The sequence below is a fragment of the Protopterus annectens genome, chromosome 1.part2, assembly GCF_019279795.1.
Source record: "Protopterus annectens isolate FY-2018-M chromosome 1.part2, PAN1.0, whole genome shotgun sequence".
NCBI lineage: Eukaryota > Metazoa > Chordata > Ceratodontiformes > Protopteridae > Protopterus > Protopterus annectens.
This window is the reverse complement of record NC_056727.1, coordinates 999,112,941-999,127,446: the sequence shown is the minus strand read 5'-3', so window position 1 is coordinate 999,127,446 and position 14,506 is coordinate 999,112,941. Positions and strand designations below refer to the sequence as shown.

The 14,506-nt window shown below is 41.8% G+C and overlaps 1 protein-coding gene across 1 annotated transcript in view; it reads right to left on the bottom strand.

Moving 5' to 3' along the window:
* LOC122792221 (general transcription factor II-I repeat domain-containing protein 2B-like) overlaps nt 1-14,506 on the bottom strand; it is a 30,899-nt gene that overhangs the window by 2,230 nt on the left and 14,163 nt on the right. The window lies entirely within an intron of this gene.

The window sequence follows — 14,506 nt, the reverse complement described above, 5'->3', positions numbered from 1 at the left end:
TATTCCTAGTTATATTTATACATTTTTAAAACAGTGGCTAAAAATTTACATAAAAAAAAAATAAGGAAATTTAAAACTAGCCGTAGCTGTATTTTTATTCCCTGGCATGGTTAAAATATTGATATACTGGCTACTTCTAAGACTGATCCCCAAGTGCTTATTCACATGCTGTTGCAAAGGCTGATACAAATGAGTGGGTGAGGAACAAAACTTTTGCCCACCAGAAGGAATGCTGATTCAGAGTACTGTACTAAAACTATGCATTTCAAATGATACAACAATCAAAAGCAGTGCTCAAAGTAAACTTTAACCCTCTGTTGAGTATGTGTAAATGTTTCACCGTATTACCAGATATATTCCATACGATAAATTCAGCATCAAACATACACTGAGCTACAAACTGCTTTAACTGAACAGTAAACAGATTTACCTCCAACTTACACTGTTATTCTTGCTTTCATTATTACGACCCTCCCTCCTACCTGTGTCTGGAAGCACGAGAGGTTCCACTCTAATTTTGGTTTTCCTGGAGAGTTTCATTTCTCCCTGGATTTTATGATTTCCTTGAAATCTGGGATAGGTTTCTACACTAGTTGGCAGCAAACAAGATCTGGGGAATGTAGTGGAGTATTGTGGGATAGGGCTTTGGCCTCGAGCTGTTTTGGGACAGAGCTTTGCTATTTGGCTGAATCAGAGCTGATGATTGGCTGCGAACTCATCAGTAATAATGAAGGCGACAGTAACAACTTATAGGGGAATGTTATGTTAAGTACATAACTTCTTATTTTACTGCCTCCATTGGCTACGGTGACTATGGGCACCTCCCAAATGGAGTGGGGGGTGTTACTTGGGAAGGGTGGTATAAGGCATGTGCCCCCCCCCCCCCAAGATTCCAATTCGCATATCAATGTTTCGGAGATAAGAATGGTCCTCCTAGCATTTACGATGCTCTGTTTCTACGGACTCTAAAGGTCAGACTGACACTGACATTTCTGTAGTTTGATACAGCAACAAAGGGGAACTCAGTCTTACCCTCTCTGTAGAAGGGCTATGAGAGTGTGGCAATGGGCGATTGCCTCCTGCCGTCTAGTTGTAGTGCACTTTCCAGAGAAAACTGTTGTGGTAGCAGACAAACTTAGTTGCATTTTGATGCCTCATGAGTGGTCTCTCTAATCGGTGGAGGAAATTTTCCGTTGCTGGTGCCAGCCTTGCAGCAAACTCTTTGCATCCCCTCACAACAGCAAGTGCAGCAGGTATTTTGCTGCGATTCCCACCCCCGGGGAGTCCGAGAGATGCTGTAGTCCATGTTTGGCCATCTGGTGTCTCATGCTTATCACTCACTCCCTTTGATCCCCAAATTCATACAGAAAGCAATCCGATTGAAGAGCTCAGTCATCCTCATTGCCCCCTACTGGCCTCAACAGGTGTGGTTCCCCTTCCTTTGGTCTCATCTTCTCTATCCTCCCTGGATACTGAATGCAACTTCAGATCTCCTGTCACACCCCTCAGGGATGAATCACCCAGGTATCCTAGCCCTCAAAACTAACTGCATGGTTTCTCCAGTTCCAATAATAGCCAGACAGCCCACGTTTTCTTCCCCAGTAAAACCATTCTATTTTCCTCTCAAAAGACTCCACCAAGAAGGTTTAAAATAGCAAGTGGAAAAGCATTTCCTTTTAGACGTTGAGAAATGATGTCGATTCTTACTGCCCTGGTCTCTGCAGCTCTTGATTTTTCTGGCTACACTTTTTAAAAGAAGGAGCTAGTTTTTCAATGATTAAACTACAATTGGCAGCCATTTCATATTTTCATATAGAAGATAACTTGGAAGCCAAAGAATAATTTTTATGTAAAGCTTTTCTGAAAGACACTTCTCCTTATACCTGCAATAAAAGGATACTTCCCCTCGCTTGGATCTGACTGTGGCGCTATAAGTTCTGACTCGGAAACTCTGAGCTTTCAGCAAATAATTTAAAATTCTTGTCATGGAAAACGGCCCTTTTAATAGCTATCAGTTTTGCAGAAAGAATTTCTGAACTCCAGGCTGTTTCTTCAGACTCCCTACATTATTTCCGTAAAGTCAGGTAACTTTATGAACAAATCCTTTTTTTTTTTTTTTTTTTTTTTATATACCTAAAGTGGCTTCTGCAGCTAACATTAAACAATCCATTTGTTTGCAGAGTTTCTTTCCAAATTTTTCAAAGGAGAATGTATGTTGCATCTCCTGGTTTGTGCACAGGCAATTATGGTTTTATCTACACAGAACAAAACAAATTAGAAAATCAGATCACCTGTTTGTATCCCTTTCATCAAATTGATGGTTTATCAAGTTTTCTAAAGTTACATTGGCTAAATTGATAATTGATTGCATTTCTTGGATCTATTCTTAAGGCATTTTTTTTTTACCAAGACTACTTGAAGCCCATTCCTCTGGATCTGTGGCCACTTCATCCGCCTTTTGGTAAAGGACTTCTATTGATATTTGCACAGCAGACACATGGCCCAATGCTCATACCTTTGTTACTCATTACAACTTGGATCTAATATACAGAAGCAGAGCTGCTTTTGGCTCAGCTGTTCTTTGGAATATCCTTCCAAGAGGGCCACCAGGATTAATGTAGCTGGGGACTCTCCCATTTGTTGAAGAATAAAAAAAAGACAGCATCTGATTTTAATAGTAAAAACAAACAAGCGAAACAGCTGTACTCTCCTCGTAAAAAGTTGTGAGCGCTTTCGTTGAGATCAATTTTCAAACTTAGACAATTCTATATGCAGTAGTTTTTATCCACGTTCTAATAAAATCATCATCAACTTGAAATAAAGTATTAAAGCTACACATCCTAAAATACATTCACATTAAAAGTGTGTGAATTAATAAATTCTAATTAATTCAATATATATTAAGACCATGGAAAATCATTAATTTGAGGTTTCTTTACTATGTTTAAAAAACAGTCGTCTAAGAAACAATACCAACCAACAATCCATCAGATTCATGTCCTAAGCTTATGGGCAAATGACATTCACCTATCTAGTTGCTTAAATTTCAAAGTGCACATAATAGAGGGATATTCATCAAGACCTGGGAAAATATGTGCAAAGGCCCGAATCTGCCATAGAAGCTCATTTTCCTCTAGCTTTAGTGCCCATGGCCCCCTTCTTTCGTTATATTGCTTCTGGTGTAAAATGGAAAAACGAAATCTGTGAGTGGGTTATTCCAGCGTGTGCCTAGCCAACGCATCCGATTTAAGTTATGTACTCACCATAACTAGGCATATGTGTTGTCCATTTTCATTCTTCCTTAACCCCCCCCCCTGCCCCCATCCACTCCCCTTCCTAAAATCTTCTGGATAAACCTGTTGGAATTTATAAGTTCCAAGTTTGAGCCCTATTCTTTGAGCTATCCCTTTAACTAATTTATGGGGATCTTATGTCAACAAACTCTATCTGAAGTATTGATGATGGATTATGGTATTATGGGTAGAGGGAGGAGCTTGAGAGTTGGATCCAGTGCCTAAAATATGCAGCAGAGTGATCCCACAATTGGATCTGTAACCTATTTGTTGAGGAAGAATGAAAATGGACAACGCGGATGCCTAGTTATGGTGAGTACATAACTTTTTTTTATATTTGTGTTTTAAATTTGGATGTTGGACTATCTTGAGCAGAATATGACCTCTATCACGCACAATTACTTCTCAGTCTGGATATTATTTAATTTGACAGACTCAGAAGTTATTACTAATAGTGGGGATTCCGAAACAAAGGAATTTGTTACCAAAAATTGCATCATGGGGAGCGTCGCTTGGAGAAGCTGATTACCACACACGACTTGTACTGTCACCCAACCTGTAAAAATTTATTTCAAGTCCTCACTTTGCAAGACCTCCATTCTGAAAGTTCAGTGTAATTTTAGAGTCTGTAATAATTTGTGTGGACTGCAGAAGTCTAAGCCTTGTGTATGGTTTGTGGAGGCAAGCTCACTGCTCATTAAAAGCCATTTTCAGCACCATTTGGAATGGTGGTCTTGCAGTGCTGTACTTTCAGAAAAATTCTGAGATGAATTGTAGATATTTTTTTTTAAACAGATGTTCTGCAATGATTAGCAATTATGATTAGGTGTGCAAAAATAAAAATGTATTTAATGTATTTTTGTGTGGATAGACAGTGTAACAGTCTGTACTTTAGCTTAACAACTCTGCATTTAGTTATTTTACTGCACATGGTGCAGAAAAAACACTGGATTCAACTCTGCATTTAGTTATTTTACTGCACATGGTGCAGAAAAAACACTGGATTTTTGAATCTTCAAGTTGCTGTTACTTTTCACTTTACTTCACGTCTCGTTTGTACTGCATATTGTGTCCCCCCCCCCCCTCCGGTTGCCACCGTGACTACGGATGCCGCCCCGATAGGTGAGGGGGGCATTTTCAGGGCAGGACAGTCCAGGGCACATGGCAACCCTTAGAGTGCCACCTGCACATCAATGTCTTGGAAATGAGAGCGGTACTTTTGGCGTTGCAGGCTCTTCAGGACTCTCTACCCACTGGGACGATTGCAATTCAGACAGACAATGTCTGTAGTGTGGTACATAAACAAGCAGGGCGGAACCAGGTCCTACCCCCTATGTCGGGAAGCGCTCAGACTTTGGCAGTGTGCGATCTCTTCTCAACAGTTTCTGGTAGCAGTGCATTAGTTTTGGTTTAAGTACTTGGGCTTCAGGCCAGTCATTTTACATTAAGAAGGTTTGTGGTCTGCACTCGTGGGAGGAGAGGCTGGACTCTGCCATTCTGAGATGGGAATTTCTGGTTATAGGCTTATATTGCCTGCATATTTGAACTGTTTCTTACTGAAATTGGTGTGCCTTGTTTGCCGTCACAAACTAGATTCAGGCTTGCTGAATCTAGCTTTGTTTGTATAACTTGAGCACTAATCCAGGATTTATTTTTGGAGAAGGTTCCCCTGCATCCCAGTGGCAAGAGTGTGCAGTTAGAACTTGGCTGAAGACTACAGGAACAGGGCTCAGTTTTGAGATTTTTTTTTACTGGTTAATAGGGTAATTTGTTTAAAAGCCTTTTCTGATTGTAGTCATCTAAAGCTGTTTTAAGTGCATTTCTACTGTTTGTAGTCGTTTAAAGCAGTTTTAAGTGTATTTTTTTTTACTGTTTTTGCCTTATCTTTTCAAAAAAATTTTTTTTTTTTTTTTTTTACTTGTGTCCCACCTTTCTAAGCTAGTATAGTCCAGTTTTCAGGCTACTGCTGAATTCAGGGCTGTGTTTGAGTTGCCCATACCTTAATTGGATAGAAGGCTTCTCCACCTGTGAGAGGGAGCTTTGAGCAGCCATCTGTCCCTGGAGGAGTGGTTCCAGCCCAGAAGTTAGTAGTTTATAGGCCATTTTGGGCTAATTTCCATCCCTTTCATTTCCCTGCTGTAAAAAACACGTTTGCACGGTTTTGCATGTCCGGGCAGCGCTGGTTAGCTAGGGCTAAATTATTCCCGGCTCCACCAAGTCTCCTCTTCAGTTTTTCCCTTGAAAGTAGTCTTAACTCTCAACCCAAGCAGTTAAAAAGCATCCTACAGTCCAGCACTAGCTCAGACCTAATAGCAAGCACTAATATACCCAGACACTTGATTGTCCAGCAGGGCAAGGCTCATTATTCACCCCTCACCAACTAAGCGACTAAGCAGCTCACCCTTCTATTCAGGCATGACCAAAGGGCAATTTCAGGTACTCTCCAGTCCAGCTGGTGAACCTGGGTATCATGAGGCAATGTTACAACTGCCTCATGTACACAGACAGCCCTCTCCTCCTACCACAAAACATTAACATATGTGAGAGATGCAATTATATAGCTAAATTTGAGGCCAAGCTCTCTCCACCCAAGACTGGAACAGGCAGTCATAAGGAGAAGGTTAACACTTGCACCACACCTCCAGCCTTGCATAGACATACTAAACCAGCACTGGCAAAAAATACACAAAATCATACTCAGAGGCTCTAAATAAAAACCTGCAAAAGCAGAGACCTCCAAAGCAAACACCCAAAAAAAATGCACCTCCCGTCACAAACCAGACAACACCTAAAACACGAAATCAGTGTGCCGCACAATCTCAGCCCTTAAGGGGAAATAACATACTTACACTAGTAATAGGAGACTAGTCAGGCACACTGACGTCCCACTCACTAGGCTGGACAAGAAGGTTACCGATAGCTGCCTGTCAGGAGCCAGAATCTGCCACAACACATGCACTCCGGTCACTCCAGAACAAGCACAAATATGACTCTGTCATTGTTCATGTTGGTGTGAATGACCCGAGACATACCTCCCTAGACTGCATGAAAAAAAAAAAAAAAAAGAGACATGGAAGAGCTGTGATTATGTAGCCCAGGCTGGTATGTCCCTGAGTAGCATCCTGTTTTCTCCAAGAATTATACCGCAGTATAAAGAAAAAATTATCAATTTCAACAATTTGCTAAGCTTCTGGTGTCAAACGGGATCCAGTGTCTGTCAGCCTGGGACGACATGCTAGACAAGCCTCGTTGCTTCGCAAGAGACAGCTTGCACCTGTCACCCCTACACTTTAATACTGGCCAAGGCTCTTGCTGCCCCCATAGTGCCTTTCTTAGGTCAAGGCTCAGGCAAACCCACCTCCGTAAACAGCACAAATAAAAAATAAATAAATAAGGGTTATGCTACTCAAACGCCAGGAATTTAAATCTCAAAATGCACGCGCTTGAAGCACTCCTCAGTATGGAGAACGTCAACATCTATACAGTGACTTAACCTGGTTCTAAGCTCCATAGAGCACCCCAGCACTACCGGGGTGCAACTCCTACCACACATTTTGGCCACAGAACATGGACCGAAACACAAAAGGAGGGGGTGTATCCATATTCAAAGATACCTACACCTCCAGGTTAGTGGCGCAGCATGATACCTCTGAGATAATCCAGGTGCTACTAACCTCGGGCAAATCTGCAGTGCAAATTGTGGCCTGCTACAGATCACCCTCCATGACCTAGGACCCCACTTCGCCTTTCTGGAGACGCTGGAAAACATGAAGGTCCTACCAAACACCCTGATATTGAGTGATTTAAATTACTCTACCCTTAACTGGGAAGACTATTCAAGTAACTAACTCCCAGGTTTAGCGCTTTTTGGAATTTATCAACTCAAATGCCCTGATCAGCTGGTAAACTTCCCTACCAGAGGTGAAAACATATTGGACCTGGTCATCACCAACATGGACGACAGATGTTCTGCACCAGAGGTCAACCCGTCACTGGTTAGATCAGACCATAAACTAATCACTCTGGCTGTCCATACCACACCACCACCCCAAACAAGGAAACCACAGTGAAAAACTTTTCTATAGCAAGCTTCACCTTACTCAAGACAGAGGTGGTAAGTTTCACAGCGCCCACGCTAAAGGATTAGTGTCCAAGATGCAGGAACCTTTACAAATGCAATCTGAGCACCTACAAGGATGCATGGATCGTGCCATCCCTAGCAAAACCAAGACCCACTCACCTAAGCGAAGGAAACCAATCTGGTGGACCCCTGCCATAAACAGGCTATACAATAGAAGGAAGAAACTAGTTCAGAAAAAAAGCGAATGCCAAGAAGGAAAGACATCCCTAATCAGTATGAAAGAAACTAAGGTCCCTCTTAAAATAATCCAAGGCCAACTTCGAAAGAAATATAGCCAAGGATTCGAAAGAACCACAAAGCCTTCTTTAGCTATGTCAAGAATCTAAGTGGCAACTCGCAGATATGCTCTGAGCTAGTACAAAATAGCATGAAATATACTGAACCTACTGATACTGCCAACATCCTGGCAGATAGATTCAGTGAAAACTTCACACCCTCTCACCCCCAAAGGGGCCCACAACAATACCGGAAAAGTGTAGTGTCCCGGAAATCAGACGCACAGGTGAAAACAGCCCTTCCAAAAGCACAGCATCAATGGGGCCAGATGGTGTCCCAGGCTGCGTCTTGCACAAACTACATAACGAACTAACCCCCCCCACCTAAACACACTGTTCAACCTCAGCCTCTCCAAAGGCTAAGTGACCATAGAATGGTGCATAGCAACAGGTATTCCGCAGGACAAAGGAGGGGCCACAACTGACCCTCGTAACTATCTCCCATAAGCCTGACTAGCCCGGTCTGCAAGGCTATGGAGCACATCATCATGGAACTCATTAAAGACATTGGGGAACTCATTAAAGACATTGGGGAACTCATTAAAGACATTGGGGAACTCATTAAAGACATTGGGGAACTCATTAAAGACATTGGGGAACTCCAAACACTTGACCCGACAGAGTTTGTCTTAGTCAAGGATAGATCATGCCTACTAAACCTGGTTGACTTAGAGAGACAGGTCACCAAGGCCATAGATGAGGGGAAGGTGGTTCACACAGCCTACCTTGACCTCGCCAAGGCTTTTGACACCATTCCCCACTTGTGAATTATAGAAAAACTCACCAGCCTGAACATAAAACCCTACGTCACGAGATGGTTGCCAACTGGCTTACAGACAGAACTCACACTAAGAATAGTGGGCTCCAGGTCTGACTCTAAACCAGTCACAAGTGGTGTCCCACAAGGCTCGGTCCTGGGACCCCTACTGTTTGGCATATACTTCTCAAAAGTACAGGCAAACACAGGAGGACTATGACTAACCAAGTTTGCCGATGATTGCAAACTGGGAGCCATAATTCACTCTGGCTGACACGGGCATCCTCCAAAAGGGCCTTACTGAGACAGACACCTGGTGTCAAAGTCATAACCTCAAGCTAAATGCCTGCCAAAAAATGCATAGTCATCCCGTTTGGGAAAAACAAAACACCCATGAATTACCACATAGGTGGTAACCCCCTTAATACAGAAGAGGTAACAAGAGATCTGGGGACCCAGGTAGGTAGTAATCTCTCCCTTGATAATCATATTGCCAAAGTAGTTGGGAAATCCTTCTATGTAGCCCATTTAATTACTAAAAAGAGTTCGCTTATAGAAATAGAGGTTATAGTTCCCCCCTCTACTAGTCACTCATCAGACCCATCATAAGAGTATAATGCCCCATTTGGGATGTACCTCACAAGACGCTTCCAACAGCTGGAAAGACCACATAAGTACTTCACCAGGAGGATTACTGGCCTCAAACATATGTCCTATGCAGCCCGACAGGAAAAGCTCCGGCTGTACTCAGTGGCATGTCCCTTACTCAGAGGTGATCTCTGCCTGACTTACAAAGCCATGTCCAACTCAGAATTGATGGACATGCTCCACCTAAAGAAATCCAAGTCACTGCGAGCCACTCTCTCTAGTGAGCTAAACCTAGCCAGAGTGAGATTCCTGTTGCAGAGACTCCCCATGCTTAGGAACAAAATTCCTAACTACATTAGGCAGAGCTCCTCACCAACATTCTTCAAGAGAAACCTTGACGAGTGGATGGTTAACAGACAATACACCCCTGGGATCACTTAATTGGCTCTTCTTGACAGAGGCTGTTAATTAATCAATGGGGTGTTGAAAGCTGACACGCTCTGGCTAGGCTTATAAATGCCCTCTGGCAGATAGCCTAGTACCTACCTATGAATCTATGAACATCTCTAAGCAGTCATTTATCCATGAATGTGGGTTGCTGTCAAATGCTTTTTTGTAATCTATCCTTGCCTTACTTTGAATCTTTCCCTTTTTTGCAATTCTCTGTTATGGCTTTATTTAGCAATAAATGATCCTTCGTTTCATATAACTTTCTCAAGTTACCCTTTTGTTCTGTTGCTATGATTGATGTTTTTTCTTCTAAATGACTATACACTCCATCAATTCTAATATACAGTTTGTACATCGTCCGAAGGTAAGTTGTCCTATTGTTTCTAGGATGGCTTTTCACTCTTAAGGAGGAATATACAGTAAAGTCTCAGCTAACTGGAACTCGAGCAACCAGAAAAAAAAAATAATAATTTGAAGAAATACACTGCAGTATGAACAAGATAGCTTTTCATGTGTTGCACTTAGTTTCCCCTTGCAGAAACATATCTTACGTTTTTAGAGTTTGAGTTTTAAAAAGTAAGATAGAAATAAATTCCCTGTCTCTTCAACCTGAGAACAAGTCAAATCGCTAAAATGTCAACACTTGTTCCATACTTGGTCAGTTTACAGCAGATTGTACATTGTCTGAAATCTGCACACACGCACGCACTCTTCAGCCTTCATACACGCATTCACTCACTCTTTCTTTGTCCAGTTTCTTGCACACAGTCAATTCTGCTTTCATGCATTCATTCACACACACACACACACACACACACACACACACACACACACACACACACACACACACACTTTCTATTCAATTAAAGTCCAATCCACTCTGCGTACTACTAAACATTTTGCATGCCACGCTTTCTAGTGGAAGTAAGTTTAAAATATTCCAGACAGGCTTTTAATTATTGTATTTCAATATTAAAATCAAATCAATACAGTGTTTATGGTATAGTATAGGGTACAGTATTTGTCAGGTCTATTTTTAATAGTTTGTAGTCACTTGAGAGTTACTATTACTTATCTGGCATCCACCAATCCCCATGGGTGACTTAACTGAGAGTTTACTGTTTTTTTCCTCTTGATAAGGTTGGTGTCTATTCAGGATGCACATACGCAATTCTTACTTGGGGCTAAATCTTTGTGTACAGATATATAATTTTTAGCCAGAAGTCAAGTACTGCTGAGCCTGTGTTTTTTTTTTTATCATTTAGGAGCTTTACTTAATTTTCTTTAAATTTCACTTGCCTTTATTTCATTCCATACCCTCTACATTTGAAGTCCTTAATGATTTTTCTAATTTTTCTATCCATTGAACATCTTTATGTTCCACAGGGCCGTCTTAGACACATTTTGAAGAATTATTTCTTTTTTTGTGGTGAGTCTGTTACTTTGCTTGGTTTCCCAGTTGTCCTAAAACTTTTTTGGGTCATCAGTGAATTGCTTATTTTGCACTTTTCCTTTGTTTATTTGCATGTCTAAGTTGTGTGTCTGTGCTGATATCATTAGTTCAGCATTTGCAATAGTGTATGATAGATCCTGGTCTGTTTTGATACTGTACATTGCTTTTACTGTGTCGGTCTCTAAATGTTTTATTGTTTTGATCTCTCCGTTGCATTTTTGTAAAAGTAACCCTTCTCTTGATTGTCTTAGTTTTCTCTGTTCGATGTTTCCATTATGACATTTTTTCTTCCCTTTCTTTCCCATATCACTGTGTTTCTGTGGTAAGACTTCACCTGTTAAGCTAGGTGCATAGTAATATAGCCTATTTAAATTCTGTTATCACATGGGACTTTTGCTAATGGTCTTGATTACAGTGTTAATTTATTTTATCAGACGACTTGCATATTGTCTCATTTACTTTCTGTAATTATTTTTCTCATCAATTTTAATGTTTGTGTATTTGTTAATCAAGCAACTCTTCCCTTGGATCATTTTCTTCTAAATTGAGAGCACATTCTTTGCTTTGTTTCCTTTGGGCATTTTACAGAAAGTTCCTGAAAGTCTTCCTACGACATTCTCTTCAGCTTCCTGCATCATCTGCTGCTTTGTCGTACAGGAACTCATTGGCCCATGACAGCACAACACTGCCCGTGTCAGAGTTACCACAGTTTCTTCTTCCCTTCCTGTGCAACTCCAACTGAAATTCTTTACTGGTTTCCACCTGAATGCTCCAAAGCATCATAGTGTGGCAAGTTGTCATGTGTCTCCCGCTCAATGATTCTTCTTAATTTAGATTCTCCTTTTCCATCATGATTTGACTACCTGTGTTGGATTTTCTGTACTAAATCTTCCACATGTGATCGATAACTTAACGTTCTGTTTAACTTTTACCTTACTAATCCTCTGAATGTCCCCCTTTTTTCTTTTTTTTTGTATTCTGAAGTTTTCCATGTCTGGGTGCCTTTCACTGTAATTCTCTGCAAAAAATGTTGGAGTTGCTTTTTAGTACAGATTTGTACTTTTCAAAAATCTTTTGGTTTTATCTATATTTTTGCAGTTCATAATCTTTTCCTAGGTGGCCCAAAGTTCCTTTGTCTAATGTTTTTCATGGATATGTTGCATTGATGACTGCAAATTTGCATTTGAAGCTTTTGACAGTCTTCCTTGTGCAATTATTTTTTGTTCCTCTAATTTTCTATTAGTCTTTCTGAATACGTTTTAATTGAAAATTCTGAGATTCTTGCATAATAGTAGTGATCTGCAATTTTTTCCTTAGTAGGCCTCTGTCATCTTTGACACTTTTTTGGCATGTTAGTGTTTTTTTATGCACTACTGCTCCCTTCTAAAATGGGAGGGGGAGCATCTTCCTCCAGAGCTAGCTAACCCCATTGCAGGAATCTTTCCATGTCTTGAGGACTCTGCAGTGCCATTTTTCCTAGTTCTGACACCAGTGTGCATATCTGGATTGGGCATTTCCTGAAATCTGTGTGCCCAGCTGTCTTTATTTTAAACATGCAGAGGCATTCCTGATTTTTAAATAGGATTGCAGTCAAAAGTTGTTGCCACAACTCTGTAGTGTTAAGAGGTAGTCTGACTGACTGATCCAGCTAACCTGACTTGGAATAGTGGTTCAAGTTCAGGAGGAGCCTGGGAGGAGGGTTTGGAACGAGCAGCTTATTTCAGCTAGTTCATAGGTTCATACTAGGCTATCTGCCCAAGGGCATTTATAAGCCTAGCCCATAGTTATGTGGCTTTCGCCACCCCTTTAGTTTGAATAAAAACTATGCCTATCATTTTTCTGTGCCTCTGTCAAGCAGTGACACTGAAGTAATCCCTGGGGTATATCTGCGATCTCCCATCCATTGGTCAAGATTCCTCTTGAACAAGGCCAGCGAGGTGCTCTGCCTCACATGTACCGGGATTTTGTTCCACAGCATAGGGAGTCTCTGGGTGATGAATCTGTCCCTCCAGCACGTTCTATTTATAACCGTGTCAAGGTTTAAGTCTCCCGCCCTTGTGGTTCTGAGGGATCTAGATTTTTGAGGTGAAGCATATTCATCAAATCTGGGTTTGACATGGCCTTATATGTCAGGCACAGGTCACCTCTGAGCAAGCGGTATGAGACTGAATAAAGCTGGAGTTCTTTCAGTCGGGCAGCATAAGACATATTTTTGAGACCCTTTATCCTTTTGGTGAGGAACTTTTGGGGCCTTTCAAGCTGCATCAGGTGTCTGGTCAGATACATTCGAGCGGGCATTGTACTCAATCATAGGTCTAATGAGTGATGAGTACAGGGGGACGATGACCTCCCTTGATCTAGATGTGAATCCCTTCATGATCAGGTGGGCGATATAGAAGGTTTTCCTAACTACTTTAGCAACATGAGTGTCAAACGAAGACTACTGTCAACTTGGGTCCCCAGATCCCTGATGACTTTTTCTGTGCTCAGTGGATTGTCACCTATATGGTAGCTAGGGGTAACCTTGTTTTTCCCAAAGGGTATGACTATGCATTTTTTGGCGTTTAACTTCAGGCCATGGCTCTGGCACCAGTTATCCGTTTCTGTGAGGCCCTTCTGGAGGATATCTGTGTCAGATGTGTTTTCGACTATGGCGCCCAGTTTGCAGTCATCTGCAAACTTTGTCAGCCATAACTCTCCTGTGTTTGCTTGTACTTCAGAAAAGTAGATGCCGAACAAGAGTGGACCCATGACTGAGCCCTGTGGGACACCACTTGTGACAGGCTTTGAGTCTGACATGGCTCCAGCAACTCTGACCCTGTGGGTTCTGTCGCTTAGCCAGTTTGCAACCCATCTTGTGATGTATGGGTTTACATTAAAGCTGATGAGTTTTTCGATGATACCTGAGTGGGGTATTGTGTCGAAGGCCTTTGCCAGGTCGAGGTAGGCTGTATGGACTGCCTTTCCCTCAATGGCCTTGGTGACTGTCTCGAAAAAGTCAACCAAGTTTAAGAGGCAGGATCTGCCTTTGACAAAGCCAAACTGGGTTGGATCCAAAGTCTGCAAGTTCCCTATGTCTTTATTTATGAGTTCCATTATGATCCTCTCCATGGCTTTGCAGATAAGGCTTGTCAAGCTAATGGGGCGGTAATTTCCAGGGTCTGTGGAGGCACCGCCCTTATGAAGTGGGACCACAGTCGCCGTGCGCCACTCCTTGGCTACGTATCCTGAGGTGAGGCTAAGATTAAACAGCTGTCCTAACTGTGGGTTTAATTCCTCGTTGAGTTCATGAAGAACACAGCCGGGGACACCATCCGGTCCCATGGATGCTGTGTTTTTTTGCCTTAGTGAGGGCAGTTCTCACCTGGGCATTGGAGATGTTTGTGGGGCTACAATCCTCTGGAATAGATCTCTCCTTTTGGGGGGGAGAAGTTTGCACTGAACCTGTCAGCAATGTGTGTAGGTTCAGTAATTTTCACATCATTTTGAACTAATTCTGAGCATATCTGGGAGTTTCCTCCTAGGTTTCTAACATAGCTAAAGAAGGCC